At 43.9% G+C, this 27,450-nt stretch overlaps 1 protein-coding gene across 6 annotated transcripts in view; it reads right to left on the reverse strand.

Annotated features, from left to right (window-relative positions):
• Btbd9 (BTB domain containing 9) overlaps nucleotides 1–27,450 on the reverse strand; it is a 432,359-nt gene that overhangs the window by 133,292 nt on the left and 271,617 nt on the right. The window lies entirely within an intron of this gene.

Here is a 27,450-nt window from a genome sequence, read left to right on the forward strand (position 1 = left end):
AAAAGTAAAAGTAGAATGTCTCCATTATTTTAAGAGATGAGTTTTCCATGCCAAATATATATTTTTTAAGACTGAACTTGTGCTGGGCATGGTGGCGCACACCTTTACTCCCAGCACTCGGGAGGCAGAGGTAGAAGGATCCCTATGTGCTCGAGGCCACCCTGAGACTACATAGCAAATTCCAGGTCAGCCTGGGCTAGAGTGAGACCCTACCTCGAAAACCAAAGGGAAAAAAAAAAAGGCTGAACCTGAGGTTAGAATGACCCAAACCAATGTAGCAACTCGTTTCAGAGCATCTCCTTGTGAAGGAACATGACAACAGAGTTTGTAAGTACATTGCATACTACCCTACAACAAGAACTTTCCAGTCTTTAGATTTTTGTGTCTGTGTGGTGCTTGGGATTGAACCTAGGACCTTGTACATGCTGAACAGATGCACTGTGTCTCTCTGCTACATCCTGGCCCAGCAAGAGAGATCGATGAACCACAGTGGCACACGTGTGGGGCGGAAACGCCATAAACCCAGCAATTTAGAATTCACAAAGCAGGAGGGTGCTGCAGGACACAGTACTGATCCCCTTCCAGAGCATGCAGAGGTCTCAGCTGTGATTCATTTCCTCCTTTACCGGCCTGTGTTCTGTGACAATATGCTCTTCCCTTTTCTCATAAACTGCTGTGTCTTGAAACCACAGCTGTGTTTTGATTCCAAGTCCCTCTCTATACTTCAAGTCCCTATCAAACTACTCATTTATAGAAGTCAAGGGCTTCCACAATTGACGGCTGTTCAGCACGACAGAGATTCCCTGAACAATGAGAAGAGAATGATACGAGACAAGAGCATTTTATTTTAAGTCCAGGGGGCCTGACCAGCATGTTCACATCATTCATTCAAAGTCTACAATTTTTGTTAAACATTTATATTACCAAACTCTACAATGTTAAGCCGATGTGCCTTTCAGTATAACACATTCTCTGAAAGACAGTGAGCCATCTTCCCACCATTCCCAAACACTTCTATCTTTCCGGGTTCTTTTCTAATGATGTGTTCATTTTTCAAAATTGGACAGGCCTGTACTGAAAGCTGCCTGCTCACCCCTCACTACCTGATTTGCTCTCTGCAGGTAAGGAAGCAAGCACAAGGACAGGAGAGCGAAGGTGGCTTTTCTGGCAATGAGTCCCTTGACTGAGGCTTACCTTCAAATTGACAAGTAAAACAGGTGAACTAGCTGGGCATGGTGATGCATGCTTTTAATCCCAGCACTCAGGACTGTGAGTTCGAAGCCACCCTGAGACTACATAGTGAAATCTAGGTCAGCATGCGCTAAAGCAAGACCCTGCCTCAAGAAAAACCAACCAAACAAAACCAGGTGAAATCACCTGTAAGGACAGTTTCCTGGTGGAAAAGGGGCTGCCAGAGAAATTCCCTGGGCCTTCTGCACAAAGAGAGGTGAAGGTCTGTCTTTCCAGGATATGTCCTGGTGTCTCTGTTTCCTGGAGAAAGGAGTCTCCTGTCATCTGGAAGTGAGGGCCCTGGGAAGCAACACAGGACACACGGCACAGGGAGCAGGAGACTGCGGTCACACTGCAGCCTCTGCCTCACAGTCTGTGTTCAGTCAGCTGGGTGACCCTGTGGACACCTCTCTGCCAGACCCAGCACGAGGCAGAAACGTCAACAGCTGTGGGGGGAGACTGACCCAGGCGATAGCTCTTAAAATGTTCCTTCTCAAAGGTAACATAGCTTTCCCTTTGCTCATTCTTCATTGGCCAACACAAGTCGCATGCCTTGCCTTACCTCAAAGGCAGAAAGAACTTCCTTCTTGCTGTGTGTGCACAAGAGAAAAGAAATGCAGTGTTTGCTGAACAATAGTTACATCTCCCACAGTCATTAAATCAGGATGAAGGAGCATCCAACAGAAAAATAAGTCTGGTCACTTGTATAAAGTATTTTCATCTATAAATATTCAAAAACATATATTTTATCTCCTGCTGAAGGACATGGAAATTGTTACCATTTTATTTTCTTTGTCATTACAAATATAAGTGCCTTCTGTGTTTCTGGATAAGGGTTTTTTAAAATAAATATTCTATTTATTTGTTTGTTTATTTGCAAGCAGAGAGAAATAGAGGGGAGTCAGACAGAAGTAGGTGCATCAGGCCCTCCAGCCACTGCAAATCAACTCCAGATGCATGTGACTCTGTGCATCTGGCTTTCCATGGGCATTGGGAAACTGAACTTTGCAGGCAAGTGCCTTAACTGCTAAGCCACCTCTCCAGCCTTGGGTAAGAATTGTTTTAAGGGAACATGTAAATATTTACACCTATAGCTACATAAACACATACAGAAGTAGAGTTTTGCTCGTGGCTATGGTTGGTGTGGTGCCATGGACATGCCCCATTCCACTTGTTCCAAACCAGCCACCAAAGCACTTGTAAACACTTGCACTTTCAACTCATTGTTCCACATCCTCACCAACTAACTCTTGGTAAAACCAAATAAATGAGTGTGAAACAATATAATGGTATTTTTTACACTTACTAAATGAAATTGAACATTTTTTTTTCCCTCTGGAATTCTCCATCTCTGTTCAATAAGTTGCCCATTTTCTTCTTTTGCCTCTTTTCCTATTGTCCTTCTAATTGATTTCAAAGATGTCAATGTTTTTGAGGTCAACATATTGAGGTGAAATATTTAATACTTTCCTCTACAATTTGCACTTTTTCTTTTTTGTTTATAGGTTGTTTTCTGTACAAATTCATTACGATATTTTTTTCTCTAAAAGTTTTTAGATTTTTGTTTTCCCATTTGGTTCTTTAATCTACTTGGAAAATTCTACATGTAAATTATTTTTTTGTCATATTTTTATGAGAGAGTGAAAGAAAGAATGGAGAGAGAATTGGTGCACCAGGGCCTCCAACCACTGTAATCAAACTCCAGATGCGTGTGCCACCTTGTGCACATGTGTGACCTTGTGTGCCTGCGTCACTTTGTGTGTCTGGCTTACATGGGACCTGGAGAGTTAAACATGTGTCCTTAAGCTTCACAGGCAAGCACCTTAACTGCTAAGCCATCTCTCCAGCCCTAGAATTTATCTTTGGAATGCTGTCAGATGAGGATTATTTTCATCTTTTACTTATAAGGGCGGCCCATTTCCCAAGCATGAGTAAATGAGCAGTCCATCCTTCCCTGCTGACTCACGTTACCGTTACTTGAGTCACACATAAACTCCTCCCATACATTTGTATCTCTCTAAGACCTGTTGTTCCAGTAGCTGACTTGCCTAGCCTAGCCTTAGTTACTACAACTGGAGAGTAATGTTCAAATCTCAGAGTAGAGCCTCTCCTCCCCTTCCTTGCCATGTCTTTTTAAAATTGTCTTCATATTCTTGGTCCTTTCAGGAAACTTTTACATTTTAAGTTTTTGAATATACTAGCATAAAAATTGTCTTAGTGTATTCCCTGTCTCTTTCTAAATTTTATTTGTCTGTTTTCTTCCATTTTTGATGAGTCTCTATATAGTTTGTCTACTTCATTAGGGTTTTTGAAGACAGCACTGGTTTTTAAAATTCTTTCCTCTGTTTTCTACTCTTCCTTCTGCTCCTTTGGGCTTACTCTACTTTTTTCCTGACTACTTGAAGTGAATGCTCAGCTCATGAATCACTGCTTTCTTTAATCAGTGTTTAAAGTTTATGTTTACTTCTTTTTTATGTTTTTATTTATTTATTTGAACCACACACATACAGAGAGAAAGAGAGAGAGAGAGAGAAAGAGAGAATGAATGAGAATGGGCATGCCAGGGCCTCTAGCCACTTCAAACAAACTCCAGATGCATGGGCCACCTTGTGCATCTGGCTAATGTGGATCCTGAGGAATCAAACCTGAGTCCTTTGGCTTTGTAGGCAAGTGCCTTAACCGCTAAGCCATTCCTCCAGCCCCATGGTTCATTCTTACTAAGTTTATGTGTGCCTAGAAAAAGAAGTGTTCTCACTGGGTATGGTGGCACATGTCTTTAATCCCAGCATTTGGGAGGCTGAAGTAGGAGGATCACTATGAATTCACAAGGCCAGCCTGGGACTACATAGTGAGTTTCAGGTCAGCCTGAGCTACAGTGAGACCTTACCTTGAAAAACCAAACAAACAAAAAAAAAATGCGTGTTTTCTAACTTTAAGACTGTGTTTTTGTTAACTGGATAAAAATCACCTGTTCAATCATTATTGAGACCTATTTATTAAAATCTGTTCTGAGTGCAGGGTTGTCAAGTTTGCCTTATGATTACATTAATTTTTGTTGTACAAATTGTCAGATCAGGCTAGTTCATAGACACCATTTTGGAGTTCTGACATCTCCCTGGTGAACTGACTCTCGTCACTGCATCCCACCGGGCGTCCCTGGCAACACCCCTGCATCGCGACCTGCGCGCACTGGTGCACCGTCGCCCGCGCTACCGCTTCCTTAGCAGCATGCCGCTCTGCTCTCCTGGTCTCTTAGAAATGACACTAGACATATTTTAAAGTTCATCATTGTCTTTCAACTGGCAGGTTTACATGACTTAACATTAATTGCTGTCACTAGTTGAATGTTTTCAAATAGTGACAAATATTTACAGGTTTCTTCTTTGCTGTTTTCTCTCAGCTTTCTATCCACTTGGTTCCAGTTTTCTAAGAAACTGGTATTATATCAGGTGTGGTGGAACACACAATGCCAGCACAGGAGGCTGAGGCAGGAGGAACATTAGTTCAAGGTCGGCCTGAGGTATATATTGAGACTTCTCCTAAAAAAAAAAAAAAAAAACATCCGGGCGTGATGGCACACGCCTTTAATCCTAGCACTCAGAAGGCAGAGGTAGGAGGATCACCATGAGCTCAAGGCCACCCTGAAACTATATAGTAAATTCCTGGTCAGCCTGGACCAGAGTGAGACCCTACCTTGAAAAAAAAAATCAAGAATTTTTAGACAGTTCCCTTTATTTCCCCTAAATAATCGCTTTATCAATTTGTTTAGAAGTTTTATTTTCTATTTCTACTCTTTTACTAATTACTCTTAAATGTCTAAACAATGATAAAATTACACATTCCCTTATCTTGAATAATATAAAAGACTGTAACACATGTGGATGTATGTGTGTGGTATGTACGGCATGTTGGGGTGTGCGTGTGTACATGTGTGTGCAGCTGCACGTGCATGTGGAGCCCAGAGGAGAGTGCCAGGTGTTCTTCCCTATCACACACCTGCATGCTTCCCTGAGACAGAGTTTCTCACTGCATCCAGCATTGCTGTTTTCTTTCAAAACTGGCTGACCAGTGAGCCCCAGCAATTCCCAGTCTCTATGCCGCCCCAACAAGAGTGGGGTCACAGGTACACATGGCCATGCTCAGCTACTTATCTGTGCGTTGGGGAAGTGAGCATAGGGTGAATTAGACCCTCTCAAGCCCTCGTGCTTGTCTGACGAGTGCTCTTACCACTGAGCAATCCCCAGTTCCCTGCAACACTGTGGGTGTATGCCTGGTCTATGTGTGCTTGAGTGTGTGTGCGTACGTGTGTATATGGAGACCAAAGGTAAACCTTGGGCATTATCTTCAGGAATGCCAACCGCCTTCTTTGAGACAGGGTCTCTCACTGGCCTGGAGTTCACCAATTAGGTCACACTGACTAGCCAGTGAGCTCTGTGGATCCTCCTGTCTCCATTTCTCCAAAGCTGGGATTAGAAGTGTGTGCCACCACACCCAGCTTCCTTACATGGGTAATGGAGCTCAAGTACTCATGCCTATGATGCAAGCATTTTATGTACTGAGCCACCTCCCTCTGCCCTGTGACACTGTTTCATGCTAAGCATCTCCTCAGGCTGTTGCTAGTGCCACCATTTGAGTTCCCCTTTGTTTTGTCTCTCTACCCAGTCACAGTTATTATTAACACATGAAGATTTATTCAGCCAAGGTCATCAGCACTGCTTTTGAAAATTTTATTATTTGCAAGCAGAGAGGAATAAAAGAGAGACAGACAGACAGAATGGGTGCACCAGGGCCTCCAGCCACTGCAAGTGCGGGTACTGGGCAACTGAATTCAGGTTGTTTGGCACTGCAGGAAAATGCCTTAGCTACTGAGCCATCTCTCCAGCCCTATTCCTTCTTTCTTTCTTTCTTTTTTTTTTTTAAGACAGTTTCACTACATAGCCCAGGCTGGCTTTGCAGTTCACTTTCTTTAGCCTTCTGAGTTCTGAGATGATGGAACTGCACCGCCACACTCAGCCTTCTGTTAACTCTCTAAATACCCTTTCCTCCTGGCTCAGCTTCCATGGTGGACATGTCCATCTGTGTTCAGTACCTCTGAAAGTATACTTGCCAACATGCATGAAGAAATCCAGCTGGACTTGAGCTCAAAGCTCGAAGCCAGCCCTCTGTAGCGCTCTGAGCACGCTGACCTGTCCTCTGGCCTCCGCCATTCTGTCTTCAGAGTGATTCCCCCCCAGCCTGCTGAAACTGCTTCTCTCCTCCAGGTAATCTCAGGGCTCCTAGGACTTGGTGCTTTGCAATTTTACGATGTTGTCTATCTGTGTGTAAATGGAATTTGTCCCATGCAGGACTGAATATATTTACAGCTATGCTAATCAGAGTTGCCCTGCGAAATGGAGAGGTATTTGAGAAAAGTTTTGCTACGAGAACTGGCTCGTGCTTTCACAGAGGTTGAGACATCCCACAAATGGCATCTCTGCAAGCTGGCACACAAGAGAAGTGGGCAGCTTAGCTCTCTCCAAGGCCAAACTCTCCATATCCCAGAGCCAGAAGAAGAGCTGTTCCCGCTTCTGAAGAGAAAGCCATCTTGTCGTTCTCTGCCTGTCCGTGGTATACAGGCCCTCCGCCTCCGCATAGTGCCTGCCACACTGGGGAGGACGGATCTTCCTTTCCCAGTCCAATGATTCACAGGCCCATGTCTTCAGGAACCCCTCTCAAGAGGTACTCAGAAACAATGCCTTAGCAGCAATCCACGTCTCCCTAACACAGTGAAGTTGAATCCCGAACTTAAAACCACAATAGCTTTCCTTAATTTTGGAAAGTCCGCAGTTATTTCAATGAACGTGGATGCTTTCTCATTTCCTGGTTCCTCTGCTTTGTTTCACTTTGCTTGTTGCTACAATTCCTATTAGACCTTCACTGGGACTTCTCCTTCTATCCTTCTTGATTTTTATTTTTACATTTGGAAACAAGGCCTAGCTTTACAGTTCATGTTCCAAATCATAAACCTTTTGCTTCCACCTCCCGAGCGCTGGGGTTACAGGTGTGCGCCACCAGCCAGGCGCCTTGTTTCCTGACCTTTCTTCTTCCGACACTCCTGGATGCACTCTGGGTAATTTCTTAAAATTTCAACTTGACTAATTCTCTTTAGCTGTACCTAGTCTGCTGTTTCCTACTTAATAAAAATTCACTACTAAACAAAAATATGCTGTATTAAAAACAAATGAGCATGCATTATTTCTTTTTATTTATATTTTCACAAACTGACACACACCTGTTCCTGAAGGAGATCTCTTAAAACTCCTAAAACCTTTAAAGATAGGAATGCTAGAACTTATTATTCAAACATTTTGTCTTTTATCCCTGTTCTTTGCACTGAGCTCTGAATCCCTGGAATTTCCTGGGTGACAGAGTATAATCTTTTAATCCAGGGAGGTGACTAATGGGCTCTTAGTTACGGGATGTTAACCAGACAGACCAAGCCATGATGAGAAGGTTGGAATTTTGACCCTTTCGGGGCTGCAGATATGTTAACTGTCTACAAGCCGGTGTGCTAACGCCTCCCTGGGCCATGGGGCTGGAAGAGCCACAGGTCACTGACCGTGGGCGGACGTGCAATGGTAGACTGCTTGGTGAGGGTGTGGAAGCTCTACACCTCTCCCACACCCACGTCTTCCCTGGCTGCTCCCCTGCACCCTCTGTAACACCCTTTACAACAACCAGTGACTGACTATGTCTCCCTGAGTTTGAGTCTCTCTGGCAACCACTGAACCCAAGAAGATAAATGTGGACACCTCTGGTTTGCAGAAAGTTATAGACAGAAGTAGTGGGTAACTTGGGAACCTACTGCTTGTGATTGGTGGCTCAAATGGTGACAGTCCCGTGGGATTTTAGAGGTCCTTAGCCTCCTGAGTGTCAGAACTCACTGAGGACCCCCTGCTAGTGCCTACAGGGGAACTGGTGGGTGTGTGAAGAAAACCCCTCACAGGCCAGGTGTGGTGGCGCACGCCTTTAATCCCAGCACTCGGGAGGCAGAGGTAGGAGGATCACTGTGAGTTTGAAGCCAGTTTGAGACTACAAAGTGAATTCTAGGTCAGCCTGGGCTAGAGTGAGACCCTACCTAGAAAAACAAACAAATAAACAAAACAACAAAAACCTTATGGTTTTGGGGACCACAAGCATGCACTGTTGTTTATTGAAGAGAAGAAAAGTAGCCTTTCCCGTGATACATCATCAGGAAGGACCAATCTCATAAAGGAAGCTGGTTAAGAACACATGACAGAACAATTGTACACGGAGCACGGTCCTTCGACTGCCTAGTGAGACATGGTTAAGTGTCTAGAAAGCACTACAGTTCAGATCACTGCTACCTCTGGAGTGGGGGGGCAGGGGGGAGGGCAGTGGAGATGACCCGGGGACAGGGACATACAAAGGGCTTCAGAGACACCTGGTAAGTACATAAATACTGATCTCTAAACCTTACCCTGGTGCTCATGGTCTTTTGCACACAAGGAACACTTAAAAAATTCACCCATTTTGGGCTTAAGAAATGGCTTAGTGGGTAACCATTTGCCTGTGAAGCCTAACAACCCTGGTTTGAAACTCTATTCCCCAGGACCCACGTTAGCCAGATGCACAAGGGGGCACATGCGTCTGGAGTTTGTTTGCAGTGGTTGGAGGCCCTGGTGTGCCCATTCTCATTCTCTCTCTCTCTCTCTCTCTCTCTCTCTCCCTCTCCCTCTCCCTCTCCCTCTCCCTCTCCCTCTCTCCCTCCCTCCCTCTGCCTCTTTCTCTGTCTGTTGCTCTCAAATAAATAAATAAAAATAACAACAAAAAATTTTTTTTAAATTCACCCATTTTGACACCATTTATAAAAACCAGAAAGATGGTCTGCCTCTTAAAGAATGAACCCTGATGACTGTTTCAAATGCAGAGTCCCTCCGTAGACAACCAGGTCTTGGCAGTTACCTTTGCTGACTTGGGAGTTTGTCAATTTCCACTTACACTTTATTGCTTCAAAATTTTGTCCATAAATAATCAGATTCAACTAGTCTATCTGCATCAGAGACCATCACAAAACCATTACTGATATAGTTTCAAGATTTTTGTGAAGGATGGGACTGACACTCACAATCTCTTTCCATAACCACATTTATAAATAGACATTAAAAAAATTTATTTTGAGCTTTAACATTTTTCTAAGCAAGCCTGCTCTGGTAACACTGCCCTCTGACCCTCTGGGAAGTAACACATGTGCTGCATTAAAGCAGCTAGCCTTCTCAGCAAGGACCCCTGTGCTGGTGAGCAGCATAGCACTGTTTCTATCTGGGTTTGGACATAATTGCTCATTAATGCTTATTAGTCAGAGTCCAGATCTACAAAGGGCGAGCAACCCAGAAACTAAGGCACACCCCGGCGATGCACACATCCCGAGACTGACTGCAACAGTGAAATGTGCCCCAAGGCCCACATTTTTTCAAAGAAGTAGCTTTTGTAGGACTCTGCTAGCAACTCGACACAACACTATTTCCTGCTTCATAGTGACACCTTAAAATATTTTCACTTCTACCTTTTAGTCTGGATAAAATTAACAGTGCAATGACCAGGTGAGCCAATAAGCAGAAGAAAATAAGAGGTCAGAAACTGGGCCCAGACTCAGTGCATGAGGACATCTGTAAGTCACTATGGTGAGCCAATTACTCAGGACCTGACCCAAGGTGCAATGTTCAAATCAGTGCTAATCTGACCAACGCGACAACCAGAGTTAGGATGAGTGTTTCATAAGGGTAAAGATTTCTTTTTCCTTTCCACGGCCATGTGCTCTGAAGAAACAATGACCCGCAGAGAGCAGGCACTCAGCAAACATCTGCTGAGTGAATGACTCGGGCTGGAAGCTGATGGTTGGCAAGGCTGTGACACTCCACCAGGCCTGAGCAGCTCCTTGGCCAAAACTAGGAGAATTGCAAAGTTACTGAATAAAGCAGAAAAAAATACTGCTTTCTCAGTGAAAGTTGTTTTAGAAAAGTAAAGTCTGATCAATTTCTGGGTCTTGACCTAAACATTAAAAGGAAAACACACAGACCCTCAGCAGAAGATTTGCCATGTAAGCACTGTACACCTGCTCCTCCCCGGCTTCTCGCCTAAAGCGGTCCCCTATGCAGGAAGTTTGGTCACTCATGGCAGACTTATTAAGCAGTTCAGACAGAAGGATGGGGGGAAGATACACTACAGCATGGCTAAAGAGAACACAAAAGGTCTTTTATCTATCTTCTTTAGTTACAGTATAGGAGTTGTGACAAGAGAGGTTTGTCCTGAATGTCACCCCTGGGTGTGTTAACATATAGAGGCCGCTTCCACCATTTCAGCAGAAAATACTTGGGTTATTAATTGTTCTCCTAGAAACACAGGCCTAAGCTGGCCTGGCTAGTAGATAACAGTCGGAGTATGTTCTGTGCTCTTCGAGCTGGGAAAAATCAGAGTGCAGAGCTACTCTCCTTCCCAGCGGGTTGGGCCACTCCCTTCCTGAATGCTCACCACCACCTCTCATATGTGTCTGATAAATTTATTAAAAACGCCATCTGGATGGGACTCAGCGCTCCAGTCTTCACATCTCCCTCCTTGTCCCACTGGAATTTCTGCCTTAATTTGTGTCACTTTGTTTACAAACCTGTGCCGCCAGAACTCAGCATCCTGTGTCTGTTTTTTCTGGGGTTCCCTCACCCTCCTTCAGCTCCGTTCCTATTACAACAGCCTGTGCTGGGAGCAGAGGGCGAAGGGGAACTGCCTGGGCAGAAATTACTTTTCCCTTCCATGCACATAGCAATTCTGCTCAGACAAATTTAATTTGCTGCTTCGGAATGCAAAAGTTGCATGTTAACAAAGTGTATACATTCTGCAAGTGTATGGATATTGGAATGCCCACACTGTGGGGAACAGCAGGGAAAGTGATCTGAAAACAATTTCTTAACTCCCCATTCTTACGTAGCGCCAGGGGTGGCCAAATGCCTGCCAGTAAATTTAATTCAAGAGTAATAAATTTTTTAAAAGGCAGTCTTACTTCACTAGGACATGACCTGAGGGCCACCTGTACTGGCTATATTTAGATAAGACTGACATGTTATTCAACTGTCTCCAGAGACACCTTCAAGAGGTGGGAGAAAGTCCTCTTGAAGTAGGTTTTTTCCAAATGAAATAAGTTAACATAGAATTCCGTTATCATCAAACACTGCTTTCTTTGATGGGCTGAATTCTTCAGTTTCTTGGCTGCTTTATTATAAAACTGCTTTCTAACAGCACAGTGCTTCCCAGCTTAACAATGTCTTAACATTGTCTGAGAACAGATTTTTCTTAGAAGATTTTCTAAGGAGACTACCAAGACTTAGATACAAAGTACATCCTGATCAAAAAGATAACTAGGGCTAAAGCTTAAGGTACTGTCTACATATTCCCCCATGTTATGTATTTATTATCATTATTTTATCGTATGTTTGTATGTATGTGTGGAGGTCTGAGAACAATTTGGGGTGTTTGTCCTTGCCCTTGTTTTTTGATGCTTCACTTCCTGTGTGTCAGTCTATGTCACCTCCCATTGCTCTAGGTGGGTTAGGATAACATGCATGTGCCACTTGGCATTTGGCCTTACGTGGGTGCTGGAGTACTGAACTCAGACTGGCAGCCTTGCAAGCAAGTGCCTTTAAACCACAGAGCCATCTCCTCAGCCTGTTCTGCTTGGTTTTAAGAGGGCCAACAACCTAAGACTTACCCCCAGGCCTGTATGGAACTTGCTGCTGATCAAACAAGCTTCCAATCCAAGTGTAACCCAACCTTCTGTTGAGTTAGTCTAAAGGAAAAACTATCCACAGCTGTGATGTCTTAATAGCTGTAAATGAACAATGGCTAATTAGCGAACAAAGGCATCTTCCTTGAACACTATCAAAACACTACAAAAACTTCTTCCTCCACATGGTGCCACGTTATATGAATTCCTAGCTGTCTCTATCAGATGAAGGAAAATCACTTTTTAACCATGTATTACATCACAGCTCCAAAGAAAAAAGGCAGCAATTCAATCTTAAAACTTCCTTTTGCAAAGCTTCCTCAGTTTCCTCTATGAGAAGGCTCCTCAAACACAGTCCAGAGAGATCCAGTCATGACCACCTACCTCTCTTCAGGGAACCACAGAGAGAACTGAGAAACTAGGCCTTCCTTTTTCCTTTCCTTCTGGTTTTCATCCATGCCACCACAAAGTAGTGATTATGTATTCTGATCATTCTATCCTGGCTCCATGTGCGTGTGATGTGGCACATGTACAATGTCTGCATACTTGGGTGCAGATGCATGCATCCCGTGTGTACTCCTGCAAACGTCAAAGGAGAACACTGGGCATCCTGTGTTGTTCTTCCATATTATTTCCTTGAGCAGTCTCTCACTGCACTTGCAGCTGCTATTGTTTTCAGCTAGACTGGCTAACCAGCAAGCCCCTGATGACTCTTCTGTCTCTACCTCCTCAGGACTGCCTGGCTTTTCACGTGGGTCCTTGGGCTTGAGCTCAGAAGCTGCAGGCCTTTGTGCTTGTGCAGCAAGTGCTGTGAACTGCTAAGCCATTTTCCTAGGCCTAAGCTCTAATTTTTATATCAAGTTTGCCCACACCACACATCTCGAGACTTGTACTTTACCAGTCACACTGGGCTTTATCTTGGCCAGAGCTAAGATGGATAGCACTTTCTAACTTCCAAATGTGCTGCCAGTCCCTTCCCTTAAACTTCTGTCAATGTTTGTAAAGCTACAGCTCTGAATGCCTCAAAAGAAGTGGTCCTTTCTACAAGATGAAGAATAGGAAGGTTATCCTCAGGAGCTGAGGTGGGACAGGATACTTGTGAAGGCTAGAATCAATTGTCAACTTGGTTGGATCTAGAATCACCAAGGAGACAAATTTCTGGGTATGTCTGTGAGGGAGTTTCTAGATTAGAAACCATGGGCAGCACCATTCTATAAGCTGGGGTCCCAGAATGAAGAAACAAGAAGGAGAAAGTAAGCTGAGCACAGCTTTCTCTCTGATTCCTGACTATAGCCTGAATAGGACCACCTGCCTCGTGCTCCTGCCCATGCCTACCCCGACATGCTGGACCCCGTGCCCTTAAACTGAGCCAAAAGAAATATTTCCTTCCTTAAGTTGCTTTTTTGTCAGATATTGTCACAGGAATGAGAAAAGGAACTAATACAGGCAAGAACAGTGGGTCTTCTAATGTGTGGGTTTGCTAGGATTGGTGAATTCACTCTGTCCTCACACTGAGGCCTCTGAAGGAATGATTACTTGCAAACTAGTGATGTTCTCTTCTGTGCAGTTTGGCAATCCTATAGTTTAAAATCTGAAGGATTTAGCTGAGAAAATCTTCAATTGAAAAAGTCTTAGAGAATCAAGTATCAGATGTTTAGCAGCAGAAACCACTGCAGTGTGTCAAAGAAGGATTGGCTCTGCAGGTAAGCCTTGAAACTGAGGACAAAGGATTTCTGGTATAAGAAAAAAACACATGCTAAACACCTAGCCTTGTGTTTCAACTGGCAACATCTCATTGGAGGGATTTTTTCTTTTTTAGTTCTCTGGAAAAAACTACCAGAGAAACAGACTCTGCACTTGCTCCATCATGGGCTACCATTCATGCCGGTCACTGGAAAAAACACCCAATACACACACAGTCACTGTAATGACTTGGCAACTTTTGGGAATATCCAAAGACTGGAAAAAGTTGTAACATAAAAGATACCTTTTTCAGCCGAGTATGGTAGTGCACGCCTTTAATCCCAGCACTCAGGAGGCAGAGGTAGAAGGATCATCGTGAGATTGATTGGCCATTAAACCATAAGACCTTGGAATAATATTTCTTAGAAGTGCATCAATAACTATAAAATTTGAGTTTTTACTGAAAGTAGTGATAGCCTTGTATTTAAACATTTCAAGGTGCTCTTGATGTTAGAAAGAAAACACCCTGATCAGATCTGTATCAAGAATGTTTACCGAACTCCATTCTGTCAGGTCCTTCCTGCCACAGCCCCTTTAACTGAGAGAAAAAGGTTAGAAGAGACACTGAGTTCTTACAGGCCATGGTGCCCACTCCACCCGGTGTAGGAATAGAGGCGTTCACGCAGCAGAAACAGGCTAGAGAGCAAACGTGTGGGTAATGGTGGGAACAGCTTCGGATCCCTGGGCTCAGAACTGAGTGCCCTTCTTCAAGCCCCACAGGATGCCCGAGGGAACAAGCTGTGCCTCCAAGGACCCTCAGGCACCAGCAGAACTGTGGGTAAGCCGAGCTAAGCTACATCTCTAGATGTAACTGAGGTGATGTGGGTAAGCTGGGGTCTTCATCTCTAGGTATGACAGAGGTGATACTTCCTGGTGGGGGACCCAGCTTCAAGGACAGCCAGAGTATGAAGCATGCTGGGCCAACTCTACTCATATTTCAGAAGTGAAGCATTACATTACAATGCCCTCATGAAACATGGCTTGGATGACCTTCTGGAGCCCAAAAATAATCTAAATTGAGGAAGTAAAATTATGTGATAGTTTTCTGCAGATTTGCAGAGTGATAAAAGTAAAAAAGGCTCCTCAAAACATAACAAAAGGTATCTTACAGTCTTTTGATACTATTTTAAGTTATTTTTTAAAAATAATTTTATTATTTATTTGCAAGGAGGGAGGCAGGAAAGATAAGAGCGCAGGGAGAATGAATGAGAATGGGTGTCCTGGGGTCTTTTGCTGCTGCAAATAAACTCAAGATTCATACGCCACTTTGTGCCCCTGGCTTTACATGGGTCCTGGGGAACTCAACCCAGGTCTTCAGGCTTTGAAAGAAGTGTTTTCCTTTAATCTCTTCATTCCTGAGCAATAACCAGGTCTGGTTGCAGTTCTTTCAGTAGTTTACACTTAGTGCTTTGGGACATACAAAACAGATACAATATTTTTAAGGCACTCATTCTAAATACTTTTGTGTCTGCCTGTTAACAAGTATCTTATTTTTCCATCTCTATTCCACAGTCTGAAGGAGAAATGGCATTTTTTCCCTCCCACCTTCTCTGGGGCCATTACCCAGGCAATGCTGCAAGCTAGGCACTCAAACTGACCTTGGTTGGGGGGTCAGTTTCCTAGGCAATCTTGTGGAAGCTATTTACCCACTTCCAACTTGGTTCTCTGCTTTCTGATCTGAAGAGCAATCCCTTTTTCTCCCCTCTTTCTACGGACATAGGCATCTTAATCAGATGAGGTTTACACAATCCTTTTCAGTTTCAGAGAAACGAGCCCTTCACATGGCCTTTCCCCAGCCATACAGAGTGAGGTCTCCCCTACGGAATGGGTGGGTGGGTTTGGCATTTCAGGCCTGGGTGTTGTACAGGAGACTTGCAAGCTCACTGGCCACCCTGTCATTGTAAAAGGATAGGGGCAAAGGAAAGAAGAGCCAATAACAATTCTACTGACCTGCAAAAAACTATTAGCACCTTCTAGTATAATATGCAGCTGGCAGTTTCAGAGTAACGGAGAACACAGTTCCTTCTGGTCGATATTTGCTGGGGACAGCAATTTCTGACCCACTGAATCAGATCATGATCACCAAAGTCATTAGAGCAAAGAAGCTCTATGCTAAGAGTACAGTGCTAGGGGCCTCTTTCCTTAAGCAAAAGGGGCTGCCCACAGCTGCCTCCCAGAGAAGCAGCTGCTTCCCAGTTTCAGGAGCTGTCACAAGGAGTAAATCAAAACTCATTTTAAAAAATCACAGCTACAAATGGGCTTATAATTTATCAGTGAGACCATCAGTGAAAATGCCAGGTGGCTGTCCTGTTTTTCTTGGGGGAAGACAGGGAGAAGAGAGGAGGGGAGAGGGAGAGAAAGGGAAAGGTCCCTCGCAGTATTTAGATGGTCTTCAAATGCTCATCATTTCCTTGGGGTGTGCTCGCTGCCAAGTGGACAGATGTTGAGGGAAACCTGTACTCTTCTGAAGAAAGGCTGACCTTTGCAGAGTGGAAGGGGGAGGCGGCGGCCCAGCACTCAGTGAGAGGTGACATTAATGTGGACAGTGAGACACCCCTGGAGTGCTGGCTCTCCACAGAGAGCTGCTGGGAGGCGTCTTGTCTCACCGTGGCCTTCCCTGCTGTAAACTAGTTTTTAAACTAAATATTAGAATGACCTAGACAAGCCAATGATTGCTAATTGTTACTGCTTCAAGTCACCATGATTCTAAGTCATGGATGTCTCAATTTGTACTCTCTCCCAATCATTTGCCCACTTGTTTTTCCATGCATTCCTCCTTATTATAATTTACATATACATATACACACACACACACTTTTTCAGTCCAAACTATAATTTTTCATCCCAGATGTCTCAACTAGGTGCAAACTCATGTGGCTCTTCCACAGGCGAATCCACGCGGTTTCAGGAAGCGGGCCGGCAGAGGACTGACCATGCTGACACTTCCGATACGGAGCGCTGGTCGGGAAGCCCTCGCCCCTTCCTGACAAAGAGTAAGGGAGAGTGCACCGAGGCTGTGAGGGCCTGAGCCTGCGAGGGCATGCACAGACCCGGAGTCCAGGCCAAGGGCAGTGGCAGTGGCCTGTGAGGCAGGAGAGGAGAGAGCACACCCCCAGGAGGCCAAGTCTTCTCTCTATCTCAAGGAACAGTTCTCATCTTCCCAGCCCCAAACCTCCTGCTCAAAACCCACACGATCTTGCTCATTAATGTGACTTCTGTCATTTTTCTCCTGTGTCCTAGTTTCACCCACTGCTTTGTCAACTCGGCTAGGGGTGACTCACCTAATGCCTTCTTGTGGAAGGCAGGCAGATTAACTAATCTATCCATTTATAGATTAACAGTAATGTGCCATAAGGAAAATTATACCTCTAGCCTGAAGAAGCTGCAATTGGGGAGCCATTTACAACACCACATTCATTTATATCAATTATCTTGTTTATCAAAGACAATGGAACACAACTGGTAGTAAAGAGGTGTACTGTGTGCTGCGGAGAGCAGTGACTGGGCCTCACTTCCTGGGCAGATAGCCATTTGCCACTTCAGATGGAGAGGTGACGTTCACGGTGTCTGTTGTATAACTCTCTTAACATTAACTGTGAAATGTCAAAAGCAGGCAGTTAATTGTTTAAGACACAAAAACGTCACATATGCGAAACACTGAGATATACAGCAACTATAGCCAGCCCAGCAAAAGAAATCCTGCCTTTCATCTTCACAGCCTGTTTGCCAGTCTGGACCACAGCTTAACTGCCACTAGGTAGGCTGCGTATGCCAGGCAGCTTTTGTCTGGCAAATAACATTCTCTGTATGCACTGTGTCTTCAGCCAATTGAAAAATAAAAATAACATGATATGAAAATTACTATTGTGGTTGAAAGTAATAGGTACTCAGAAGAATGAGGATGTCAGAACACAATATCATGGGTTCTGGCTTGATCCTAGCTGAGATGAGATCCAGAGACTCGGGCTGCAATGCCTGCTGAAGTAGTTTTGACCAGTCAGACCAGGTGTGAACTGCCTGAGTTCTCTCAGCCACTGTGTGTGGATACTAATGTCATGTATTACCAGCAGGAGAGCTTTCCCACCACCAGGCAAATGTACAGAGATCACATTACTTTCCTCTCCTACCCACTCTTCCTATCTTGCCAAACCTTCCCTCTGGCATAAAAATCAGACAGATGGGAGGGGATATGAGTTCAGAGGGAAAGAAAGGATGAAGTAGGAATAAGACAGGATTGTCCAGTTCTCTCTCTCCCCCTATTTCTCTAAAAAGGAGGGGGGGCTGGAGAGATGGCTTAGTGGTTAAAGTGCTTGCCTGAGAAGCCTAAGGACCCATGTTCGACTCCAGATCCCACATTAGCCAGACACATGAAGGTCAGGCAAGCACAAGGTTGCACATGCCCACTAGGTGGCACAAGTGTCTGGAGTTCAATTACAGTGGCTGAGATCCATCAGTTCTCTCACTCCCTCTCTCTAAAAGTAATAACCAGGATTGTGTAGGGAATCCAAAGGCTCTTGACTACTCTATTAAACACAATTTATATCTAAAGTTTTTGTGGCTATAGTGAATGGATGACAATAGACAGTTGATTGTGGAACAGGTTTACAGTTGTCAACAACACAGAAGGAAAGCACACCATTTCTTGTCTGTAGGAGTTTAACTCACATAGTCTCTTTATGGTCTCAGATATGTGCTAATTCATGCCAGATAAAATGCTGGTAAGGAGCTACAAGCATAAGGAGCTCATCAAATCAAGTTTATACTTAGAAGGGGAGGCTATTTAGTTCAAGAAGTTGATATCTTATCACACACTGACACATACAAAGAAAAAAAAAAACAGGAAAGCTATTCAAATCATTTTAATATGGTTTTTTTTTTAATGCACTTAAAGATAGGTCAAGAACGGAAATTTATAGGCCCATTTCACTTGAGGGAATGAGTGGCAAAGTTCTAAAATAAAACAGCATGCTGAGTCCAACAATTATTTTGAAACTACATGTCAGAGCAGCATGTGACCTAGGACTGTAAATGTGTCATAAGAACATTCATCCATCAGCGGGTCACAGGAGGTCGCAGTGATGCAAGACTATAAGCAGAGGGGCGCTCCAAGAGGGTGACCTTGTCTGGAGACAGGAGGACAGCGGCATGGACTCGATAGCAGAGCCTGGCAATGGTGAGGAAAGATGGTGGCTTGGACAAGGGTGGTGGCAACAGCAGTCCTGAGAGACAGACTAGGAAAGAGAATAAAATTCAAAGAACAGTGGCACAGTACTCTCTGGCCAGAACACTGGCAATACAGACACAACCATTCATTGCTTCAGATTATGTGTGTGTGCATGCTGAAAGTATCAGGAATCTCTTGTTCTCAGGTCCCAGAAGGGAGACTCAGCCTAGCTCTGTGTTTGATAGTGGGAGGCTGGAGGCACGTAGGTGCACACTGACAGGGAAATGGATGAATAGAGCAGATGACAACAAGGCCGGACCTTGCAGAACTGTGGTGAGGGTCACGAGCTTCCACGGGCAGTGCTAGAGCAGGCCTAGCACAGAGGAGGACTAGATACCTGCACTAACCCACACTTACACTCATCATGGTGGAATACTAGGTAAGACTAGTTATAGATCTCAACATACTATTCGGCAAGAAACGTATAAATTGAGTAAGATTCTTCACAGCACAAAAGCCACCCCTCCCCCTCTTCCTCTCTCCTCAAGCAAATACCAAACCAACCCTTGGGCTGTGGTTACTGCTCAGCAGTTAAAAGCACTTGCTTGCAAAGCCTAATGGCACAGGTTCAATTCCTCAATACCCATGTAAAGCCAGATGCACAAAGTGGTGCATGCATCTAGAATTTTCAGTGGCAAGGGGCCCTCGCAAACCATATTCTCTCTCTCCCTCCCTCCTTTTCCATCGCAAATAAATAAGGTATTACAAAAAAATCCTTCTATTACAAACCATGGGAAAGAATATATAGTTATAAATGAAAATAAATGCTCTCAAAGAAAAATCCCTATCTCTGAGAATCATATAAAGAAATTTTTTGGTTTTTCGAGGTAGGGTCTCACTCTGATCCAGGCTGACCTGGAATTAACTCTGTCATCTCAGGGTGGCCTTGAACTCATGGCGATCCTCCTACCTCTGCTTCCTGAGTGCTGGGATTAAAGGCGTGCGCCACCACACCCGGCTACATAAAGAAATTTAACACATCCTGGGAGAAGAATCAGGGAGGCTAAATAAGTTACATTAAGATACTCAAAGGAGGGCTAGAGAGATGGCTCAGTGGTTAAGGTGCTTGTCTGTGAAGCCTAAGGACCCATTTCAATTCTCTAGATGCCACATAAGCCAGACGCACAAAGGTGCGGCAAGTGCAAGGTCACACATGCCTACTAGGTGGCACAAGCATCTAGGGTTTGATTACAGTGGCTGAGGCCCTGGGACGCCAATTCTCTTTCTCTCTAAAAACATAAAAAGGATACTTAAAGGATTAAGAAGTATCTTGTCACTTAGGTCATAGGAATGGGGCTTGGTGAGGTGAAGGTAGGGAAAAGAGGGCATATGAGGTAGTTGGAGCAAAGACACAGGTGCAGACGGTAAGGAGTGGGGCTGGCGTGGGAGCCCTGGGCTCCATTCTATGGGCAGTGCAAAGCCCAAGGACCTGCATACAGCTGGGTCCCTATCGCCAACTCTGGCTAAAGAGAGGCGATCACAGCAGCAGACCAGAGGGGATATAAGAAGGCCAGTTGCTGATAGCAAGGACAGCGTGGTGAGAGGTGATGGTGGCTTGTACTAAGGGTGGCAATAGCAAACCTGCATTTGGATTATAGTATCAATATAAAAGTTATCTCTATAATATAAAATGATCTTGTAGATTTTAGTGTGCTTCCATGGCTCACTGAGGTGTCACCAAGATGTGCTCCCAATTCTTTATAACAGGCATCCACTGAACATTATTCATTAAAGAATCACTGGAGAAAGCCTGCTAGTGCTCCAGGGTGACAGGCTCCCTGAGCCAGTAGGGAAGGAAACAGGCCTCAGGTATTTTCCCAAACGATCACTTGCCACCAAAGGCCACTTTTCTGCCTTCCACCTACTCTGACCGTCAGCAAAATGGCGACTGTTCTTTCAAGGTTGGGGTCAGGGGAGGGGCGTCCACTTTCTCTGCTCCCAGCAACCGTGGGACCCATCTACAGGGATGACAGTTCTGAACGAAAAACTCAATCAATTCGTATTTGGTATTTTAGGGATTCATTTCCTGAAGACACCATTTCAAGCGTCCTCACACCTTCTGCACTTTTACGTCCCACTAGAGTCCCTCACTTCTATACTGCTTTATTGCCATTTTACTTGATTTCATCATCGCTTCATGGAAAACAACTTCACCAACGACCATTTCCTGTCATTATGGGGGCAGAATTGCAGTCATCCTGCTTGAGCACTAGGCAGTTTTTATGATAATTTTACCACAGGTAATGTTGTGATTTTTAAGTACACTCTCTCTTGTAGCTCTGTACCAATTCCTGCCCTTAAAATGGTAAGTATCTAATGCAGCTATAAAAGAAACATACCCATCTTCACAATATTAATGAGGCAATAAATTCAAAAGGATACTGTGTCCCAGCTGGGCTTGCCTACCAAGCTTCCATTCACACAGTCACTTCACTTTAATCAGTGACCTGCCACACCCCATGATGGTGAATTACGAGACAGGAAGGGACCATGGGTGTGGCGGTCCCCTTCCCCAAATATTTAATGCATGATCTGCTTTCACAGCCTCCAAATCCTATATGTTTTTGGTGTCCAAAAAGACATGGTCCTGGGTCTATGGAAATGGCTCAGTAGCAGTGCTTGTCATGCAAGCATGAGGGCCTGATTTGTCCTGAGTCTGATTCCCCAGCACCCACGTAAACAGCTGGGTACAGCTCTGCATGCCTGTAACCCAAGTCCTGTGCAGAATTACTGTGGGCCGCTGGTTATCGAGTCTGACCAAAAACCCCAGCAGCTCCAAGTTCCATGAGACTCCTTCTCAAGGAAACACATGAATGAGCAGAGGACACTGATGCTCTTCTCTGGCCTCCACATGCATGCACGCAGGGCACACACCTCTGTACATGCAAGCACACACCACAAGCTACAGCAACAAAGACCCCCTTCCTAACTAGAAAAGTACACAGTCATTGAAGAAAATATGTAAAAGTATAAAGATTTTTTAAAAAAATCATATGTATGTCCATCATCTAGAAAGGTACTTACTCACATGCTCATGTTACCCCATATGGCATGTGTGTGCCCACGCTTGTGTGTGAGCATGTGTATGCACACGGAGGTCAGAGCACTTCAGATGCTAGTCCTTACCCTTCTACCTTGCTTGGGGCGGGGTCTCTCACTCACAATGATGACAAGGCTACCTGACCCATCAGCTTCTGGAAGTCTCCTGTCTCTGCTTCCCTTCCTGCCCTAGGTGTGCTGGGATAACAGACACTAGCTTTATGTGGGTTCTGAGGGTCTGAACTTGGGTACTCACACTTCTCAGCCATCTCATGTGGCTTTTATTTCTTTATTTTTGCATGTGGTTTTTTTTTAACACACTATGATGGACTGAACTGTCCTCCCTCCACAATTTAAATGTGATGGTCTCACACCATAGAGTGGGAGTAGATTTGGAGAGGGTCTTTATAAAGGTAGTTAGAGTAAAATGAGGTCATAAGAGAGAGGCTGTATCCAATATGACTGTGTCCTTGTAAGATAGGGGAGAGACACCAGAATTGTGGTCAAAGGAAAGACCACATGAGCACATAGGGAGAGGTAACCATACCCATTGCCAAAGAGAAACCAAGCCTGCTATTCCTTGATGTGAGACCCGCAGCCTCCAGAGTGACAGGGACAGGCAGGTCTGTCCCTCAGACCACCTACTCCATGGTATTTTACGGCCATCTCAGCAAAATACATACACACGTAAAAATACATATATTATCTTTAATTTAAAAATACTGGCATCACTCTACTGTAAGGATGGCATTCTTCCTGTATTTCACAGTATTGTGGACACTTCCCTGTAGTATGATGGATATGCAGACACTCTGATGCGTGAATGTGTCATTACTCATTTCATCATGTCCTCACGTGTAGCCCTGTCCCCTTGTGGGTTATCATAAATAATACTACACTGAGCATTTTTGCAGAAGGAATGTTCCTGAGTAGTTCCCAAGGATGACTTTTAAAAGGAGGAAGTAGCAGATCAGAGGGCATTTTATAGACTCCTGACAGACACTGCCAAATAGTCTTCTAACAACTCGCACCGCTCACACCCCAGCAGCAGATGGGATTGCTCATTTCTCAACATCCTCACTAAGTATTTCATTTAAAACATCTCTGCCAACAGAATTTAAAAATGAAACTTGACAAGCTGATTTTCAACCTCATTGGAAAAGAAAATTTGAAAGAATAGCCTACATTTTTATAAAAATGAATAACTATGAGGGTAGATTTTCAGTGTGAGATAGCAAAAGAGCTTATAAAGTACAAAAGCCAGAATATATATGTGCAACCATGATATGTGCTATTTTAAATCAATGGAGGAGAAGGTGGAATCATCTATACAGGATTTTAGGATAATTGGCCACATATTTTAGAAAAAAAAATTAAATTCTTGCCTCAAACTAAACATAAATGAAACTTTAAATGGATTAAAAAGCTAAATATTAAACAAACAGTAATCCCAATACCACCAGTGCAGCCACCCAGCACAGGCCACCTTGGCAAAGGTGTATAACTTTCTTGGTGTGTGTGCGCATGCATGCATGCACATGCATATACAAGTACAGAATATGTGTGTTACAGTGTGTGACAGGCTGTGTGGCGTATGCACGTGTGGGTGTGAATGCACACGCCCCATGCACGTGTGTGCAGAGGCCAGAGGAGAATGGAGGGTGTCCTTCTCCTACTCCTCATCCGAGTACTTACTTGAGACTGGGTATCTCTCAGCCTGGAGCTGCTATTTAGGGTCAATGAGCCCCAGTAATTCCCTAGTCTCTGTACCCCAAAGACTGGAGTTACGAATGTATGTGATTACACACAGCTCTGTCTGTGGGTTCTGGGGAACTGAATTCATGTGGTCTCCAGTCCTCATGCTTAAGCAGCAGCAGCATGCAGTGTTATTCACTGAGGCATCTCTCTAGAACCTGGAAAGCACATTTTCATATTTGGGGCTGGGGCTGGGGCTGGGGGAAGGAGTTCTAAGTAAATCACAAGACCCAGGCAGGTAGGATCAACTTCATGTTCAAAACTTCTGTCCAATAAGGACATTAAAAAGGTACCTCAGAGTCTGGGAGAAGATAACTTCAATGTACATAAAAGTCAAAGAATGGTGTTCAGATGTATAAATTGTCAACAAAATCCAAGCAGCATAAAAGAAAAGTGGGCCAAGGAGGAAGAGGTGTTCCTACAAAAGAGAAATGGCCAAGAAACCCCAAAAAGACATTCTAGCACTAAGAAGACCAAGTCAAATTAGAAGAGAATTATTTTACTACTCTATTGTTTGGGATTTTTTTTCTTATAAATTGTTAATTCATCTTTGTATAAATCCATGGAGTGCCAAGTAATATTCTGATTTCTTAACATAATGTGAAATAATTAACTCAAGTTACTTAACATACCCTTTACCCCAAATACTGAATACTGTTTTGTAACAGGAACATTTCAAATTTACTGAGTAATTTAAAATGTACAATACTCAATTATGAACACTGACCATACTTACTCTTCCTTCCTGAGATACTTACTCCCTTTTGACCACCACCTCTCCCTTTCCCCACCTCGGCCTCTGTGAGCACTGACCCATCTTGCTGTTACAGCTCATCTATGGAGTACTGCGCATGAGTGAGAAAATGCAGTATTTGCCTTTCTCTGCCTGCTTTATTTCATCTGGCAGAATGTTCTCCAACTCCATGCGTACCACCACAGTAACAAACTCTCCTCCTTTCTAAAGCTGAGTAGTGCTCCACTGTGTGTGCTGATGGACATCTGGGTTGATCCCGTCACTGACTGCTGTGAACAGTGTTGGAGTGAACACAAGGAGTTCAGACCTCTCTGGGACACCAGCTGAAAATCTTCTGGGTAAATACTCACAGGTGGGATTGCTGTATAGTACTTCTATCTTTTTGTTTTGTGAAGAATCTGTAATTTTCAGTAATGGCTGTACTAATTTGTATTCCCACCAACGCTGGAGAAAGGGTCCCTATTCTCTACACCCTTGCCAACACTTGTTATCTTTCATCTTTTGATAATAGCTATTTTGACAGGTGTGAGACGCTACCTCATTGTGCTTTTAATTTGCATTTCCCCTATGATTAGTGATTTTAAGCTTTTTTTCACATCTCTGTTGGCCATTTGTGTGTCTTCATTTGTGAAATGTCTCCTCAGGTCCCTTGCTCATTCTTTTTACTTGTTTTTCCCCTTGTTACTGAGTTGCTTATATATTGAGCCCCTTATATATTGTGGATAGTCATCCCTTATTAGGTAAGTGTCTCCCAACTTCAGATTGTCTCTTTACAATCTGAACTGTTTCCTTTTAGTATCATGTAACTCCATTTGTCTGTTTTTGCTTTTCTTTTTTTTTTTTTTAATATTTTTTATTTATTTATTTGAGAGCGACAGACACAGAGAGAAAGACAGATAGAGGGAGAGAGAGAGAATGGGTGCGCCAGGGCTTCCAGCCTCTGCAAACGAACTCCAGACGCGTGCGCCCCCTTGTGCATCTGGCTAACGTGGGACCTGGGGAACCGAGCCTCGAACCGGGGTCCTTAGGCTTCACAGACAAGCGCTTAACCGCTAAGCCATCTCTCCAGCCCTGTTTTTGCTTTTCTTATCTGCATTCTGAGGGTTGAATCCAAAGAAAGCACTGTCTAGACTAGCACATTACTGTTCTCCTTGTTTTCTTCAGAAGGTTCATAGTTGCTGGCCTTCTGCAGAAATCATGATCCCATCCACAGCTGAGTTTGTGTGTGGTGTGTGACAGGGCCTGTTTCCATTCTTCTGCACAGGGAAGTCCAGTTCTCCTGACCTCACTTGAAGTCTCATTTTCCCACAGTGTATACTTGGTATGGTGGTCAATAACCCCAATTTGCTTCAAATGGACAAAGAGGATGAGGACATTCAAAGAACACTAATGACCTGTATCAGACCTTTCTTTACACTTGTCATTGTCCTCAGTACCCAAATACCCACGATGAAAATAATGGCACAGAAAGGAACATGACCTGCAGCTCGTTAAATCTTTTCTTCTGTTACCAATCCAAGCTAAGAGTGTTGGTTAGAATGTGCCAGGATCAGTAAGTGAACTAAGAGACTTTCCTCTTCCCATGGTGTGCCCGTGGTGTAGTGGTCTGGACATGCACGGGTTCATTTCTGGGCTCTCCATTCCCTTGCACTGGTGCAGGTGTCTTCCTTTCATTTCCCCCTTTCTCCTTACTCCTCCCTTGCCAGTACCCATCTCTTTTAGTTCCCACAGCTTTGTAGTACATTTTGAAATCAGTAATTTAACATCTCCAGCTCTTCCCTTTACTCATGATTGTTTTGGCTGTGTGTGTACATGAATTTTTGGCATTTTAAATTTTTCCATGAAAAATGACATCAGAAATTTGATAAGGTCTCTGCTCCATTTAGACTTGATTTTTGTACATTGTGAGATGTGTGGATCTAGTTTCATTTTCCTGCATATGGTTATCCAGGGAAACTGCTACTACTGGAAGAAAAAAATAGGAAGAACATTTCATGATATAGAAGTGGGAAGAGACTTCCTGAACCAAACCCCAGTAGTTCAGGAACTTAAACAATCGCTCAACCACTGGAATCTCATGAAGCTAAGAAGTCAGGGGAAGAGACTGAGTAAAGGAAAGGTGGAGGGAGGGCTAATCAAAATCTAACAGTATGCAAATAAATCATATGGAATCTTCCAGTTTCAGAAAATGGAATACTCAGGAGCCATAGATCATTGTTAGAAAATTTTCAGTGCCAGGGATGGGATACCTCCAGTAAGTTGTTGGCCAGGGAGGGCACTGATGCCCCCAAAACATTGTAGGCCATTGCCGAGGCCCTTGATTTCCCACCAGGAATAGATGGTAAGATCCTATTGCTGAAGACTTCACATACTTGGGTTGTAAGGCCACTGAGAAATCATGCTGGAACTGAGCTGATAACCTCCCCCATGTAGACCAGCTGACAGAAAGCTGGAAGAAGACATTCTACATGTAGTTCAATGGGAGAAAGAGATACCACCAGTGAAGATACTCAACAGTGGACACTGCAAGCCTTATAATTGGCCAGCCATGCCAAATGAGCCAATGGGTGCAATGGTGGCATGTTTGTCATGGTGGAAACCAACTGCTTTCCAACTGGACTGGAGGCCTGCTCCATGGGGGAAAACACATCCCTGAAAATGAAAACTTAAAACAGTATGGTAGTCATGAGCCCTAGGGGTGTAATATTTGCTGATGTCTGGAAAAATGTATATACTATACTTATCAAACTGCTCAGTAAGCACTTCTCTTAATATTTATACCCTTATATTAATGCTACTCTCACTTTGGGTAGAGAATCTTCTCTTTTCAGATGGCAGTGACTTTGAGATGTCTCAGGAGGTATCATAGTTCTGTAAAGAAGTGACTGGAGTACTGAGTAACATCTCGATCACATCTCCCAAGGCTCAGGG

This window comes from Jaculus jaculus, chromosome 8 (assembly GCF_020740685.1).
Source record: "Jaculus jaculus isolate mJacJac1 chromosome 8, mJacJac1.mat.Y.cur, whole genome shotgun sequence".
Taxonomy (NCBI): Eukaryota; Metazoa; Chordata; class Mammalia; order Rodentia; family Dipodidae; genus Jaculus; species Jaculus jaculus.